This window comes from Mus pahari, chromosome 23, assembly GCF_900095145.1.
Source record: "Mus pahari chromosome 23, PAHARI_EIJ_v1.1, whole genome shotgun sequence".
Classification (NCBI taxonomy): Eukaryota; Metazoa; Chordata; class Mammalia; order Rodentia; family Muridae; genus Mus; species Mus pahari.
Genome location: NC_034612.1, coordinates 40072864 through 40076907, shown reverse-complemented (window position 1 = coordinate 40076907; position 4044 = coordinate 40072864).

Below are 4044 nucleotides of genomic sequence, written 5' to 3'. Positions count from 1 at the left end.
AAAAAAAAAAAGTTTTGTGATTCCCTTTTACTGTGACGAAGGTAAGGAGATACGTAGATGCCTTGACAACAACAAAAGGATCTGGCCCTGTGTCCATCTACACCATCAGTAGCAAACTGGGTGGGGTGGCACAGGTCTATAACCCTAAACCCCAATACAAGTGTGAGTCTGATGGTACTTAGAGACCAGATCAAAGACAGCCTGGAGTATATGAGACTCTGTCTTAAAACTTAAAATAAAATAAATAAAAGTGTGGAGGGAGGGGAGAGAGGAAGTTGGAGTGAGGGAGGGGACAAGAGAAGGTAGGGGAGGAAAAGAGAAGGAGGGAGAGGAAGAGAGAGTGAGTGAGGGTGGTTTTACGGAATCACTTATTCCTGTTGTAAAAGAGTCAGGAAACTTAGAGAAAGTGATAATCCCAAGATAAAATATCCATATATTTTTAAGACTGCAGGAAACTTCCATGGAGATCAGAGCCAGGGCAATCTCCAGTTTTTGGACTTTTACGTCCGTCCGTACACCACTTGCATCTCTGATGATGAAAGCATGTAATATTTCATGATAGTAAATTGTCAAGCTACTATGTCATCCTGTAACTATACGGAGTCTCCACCAACCCGCCTGCTTTTGTGGTGATCTATGCTAATATATATATATATATATATGCTGGAAATTTCAGATAATAAATCGAAGACTTTCAGTACTGTAGCACAGAAAGCTTTCAGAGGGTGGGCACACATGTGTATGTGTGCATGTGTGTCCTGGGTGGGGTCAATCTACACTGTCAAAGTCTAAGGAATTCCAATACTGATTTGGATATGTAATATAGAGGCCAAGATCATGTAGTGGTTTCTCTGAGTGGGTTTACAAACCTGGGTTCCCTGGCTGACAAGAGCTTAGCAGAGTCCATCCACTCTCCAGGCAGGTGGGGAGCTAATTTCCTACACTGGGACCACGTCGCCTTTGGATGATCTTCCTCCATGCATACAAGACAACTGGCTGTGAGCACAGTCTTCATTAATAACCAAACAAGGGTAATGAAATTGTGCCCTGTGACTCAGTTTTTCAAAGCTAGGAAATTAGATAATAATATTAGTACTTTGGCTTTTAAGAAGATTATGTGAGAGATGATGCAGGTCAGTCAACATCGGATATGACAGATTAAAAGTTAAAAATTCTGAATAACTGCCACCAAGAAGGATGTATATATTAAATAGCAAATAAGAATAGATTTGGAGATAATAAAACTAGGAAAAGAACCATGTTGTGGGCTGAGTAATATTCCCGTAAGATTCAAACCTTGAACTCCTAACTCCTAAAACTTCAGAAAGGGGCTGGAGAAGTTGGAGTGGGAGCCTTTAGAGAGGGGATAAAATTATAGCTGTTTTGTTTTTATATTTTATTTTAAATATGTTTATTATATTCTTAATCTATATATTATATAATTTATAATAAATATATAATACTATATTATATTAAATATTTTTAAAATATTTATATTTTATATTTTAAATAATTTGTGTGCATTTGTGTTTTGTCTGCATTATGTCTGTGTGTGAATATTGGATCCATGGAGTTACAGACAGTTGTGAGCTGCCATGTGGGTGCTGGGAATTGAACCTGGGTCCTTAAGGAAGACTAGTCAGTGCTTGTAACTGCTAAGCCAACTCTGCCCCTCCTCCCAAGAGGTGATAAAGTTAAAACAAGGCATTCAGGGCTCTCTAACCCAACAGGCCTGTCATCCTCAGAAGAAAATGAGCAACCATGATGGGCACTCACAGAGGAAAACCTACTTGAAGATTGCTGTACCTACTTTTCTTGTTGCTCAAACAAAACAAAACAAGCTAGCACAGGTGAATTAAGAAAGGGCTTATTCTGACTTGCAGTGTGCAGTCCTACATTAAAGGTGGGTCTCCTCACCTTAATTAACCCAGTCTAGAAGCTTTTTCACAGACGTGGCACAGGTTTATTTCCTAGGTGATTCCGGATCCTGTTAACCCTCAGGAGCACGCCAGGAGAAGGTGACCTTCTGTAAAGCAAGGAGACAGACATCAGGAGAAATCAAACCTGCTATACTTGATTTCAGACCGGAATCCTCCAGAATTGTGGGACAATACGTTTCTGTCAGTTAAATAGCTTAGCCTAGGGCAATTTGTATAATAACTCTGAAACATTAATACAGGTACATATGTATAAGAAACTGAGGAGGAGGAGCAGGGGAAGAGGAAGAAGGGGAAAAGGAGGAGTTAGCAACAGTTTAACCTTGGTGGCAAACGTGAACATGAATGTGTGAGGTCTCAGTCTATGACATCAGAACCGTGGAGGGAAACCTGGCTAAGGACATAACAGGAGAGGGATGGAGAGATGGCTCAGTGGTTAAAGGCACTGGCTACTCTTGAAGGGGGTCCAGGTTGGATTCCCAGCATCCACATAGCAGCTCACAGCCATCTGTATCTCCTGTCCCAGGGGATTCAGTACCTTCTCTGACCTCCACAGACACTGCATGCACGCGACACACAGACATACATCCTAAATATCACTCCACAATAACAACAGAGCAATTAAAAACAACAAAATGAGTCCCGGGATAGCCAGGGCTATCAGAGAAACCCTGTCTCAAAGAAAACAAAACAAAACAAAACAACCAAAGAAACCAAAACAAAACATGGAAGCAAACAAGGACACAGACTGTTGACACCTTCCCCATGCCAGAGGAGAACATGAAACAGCCAAAAATGTAAGGAAAAAAGTTCTTAGACAGAATGGAGGATAAACTTCCTGGTATTTCAGGGTAAACAGTGTCTATAAATACACTTTAACACAGACTAATTTTATAGCTGAAATCTGGGGCTATATGAACCTCCAGACAATTGTAACCTAGCAGATGGTGAGGAGGAGGTGAGTGTTAAAACACTCTGAATTTCAGAAGCAGGATTGAAAGGCTGTTTATCGCTGGATATTTTTTTTTTAAAGTGTGATACAATATAGGGATAACTATCCGAAGACTGGAAAGGAAGCATTTGATCTCTGGGTGAAAGATTAATTTAAAAAAAAAAAAAGAATTAAATATCAACAGAAGACAGAAAAGAGGGAGAGTGAGTTAGAAAACACAATGGGAAGAGTGCATGATAGGGTTTGGGGCTTCTGGGTAAAGTCTTTGCTAAGCCCCACTTGACTTCTGGTACCCAAAATAAAAATTGTATACACAGAATAGTGATGTGTTCAGTAGGTTAGCTGGTCATGAGCTTTTCTTCAAATAAAGCAGGAGCTTCAGGACTAGCCACTGTGAGTTTATAAAATGGGGATAAGAGATACAGCCAGGATTAAGTACGGTAGGGAGGGTTTCCAGCATCTTATGCACTGCTTAAAGACCACAAGATACAGTATCCAAAAGCAAAGCATACAATAGAAAAAGATCTGTTCAAATGTTGTTCTAGTTGGCTTTCTATTGCTGCGATAAAGACCATGACCTAAGCAACTTGGGGAGAAAAGGGTTTATTTGACTTACACTTCTACATCCATGTTGTCCGTCACTGAAGGAAGCCAGAACAGGAACTCAAGGCGGGAACCTGGAGGCAGGAGCTGAGGCAGAGGCCATGGAGGAGCGCTGCTTACGGGCTTTCTCAGCCTGCTTTCTTGGAGCATCCAGAGTCACCTGCCCAGGGGTCACTCTACCCACGGTGGGCTGGCCCCCCCTATAACAATCATTAATGAGAAACATGCCCCACAGACTTGCCGATAGTATAATCTGGTGGAGGCAGTTCCTCAATTGAGATTCCCTCTTCCCAGATTTGCATAGGTTTGTGTCTAGTTGACAAAACCTAACCAACACAAATAACACAAATATAAGGAGAAGAGCCGGAAGCAGGAACAAGACAGGGAGTCGGAAGCCAGAGTGACAGAGCCTGAGAGTCACTGTTCTCAATGACGCTGTCCTCACTACCAGAGGGCTGATATGTCACACGCAATGTGGAGCCTCCATGTTAGCCTTAGAAGTTGTCTTATAGTGAAGACAAACTCAGTTCACTCCTGTTTATGATTCTCAAG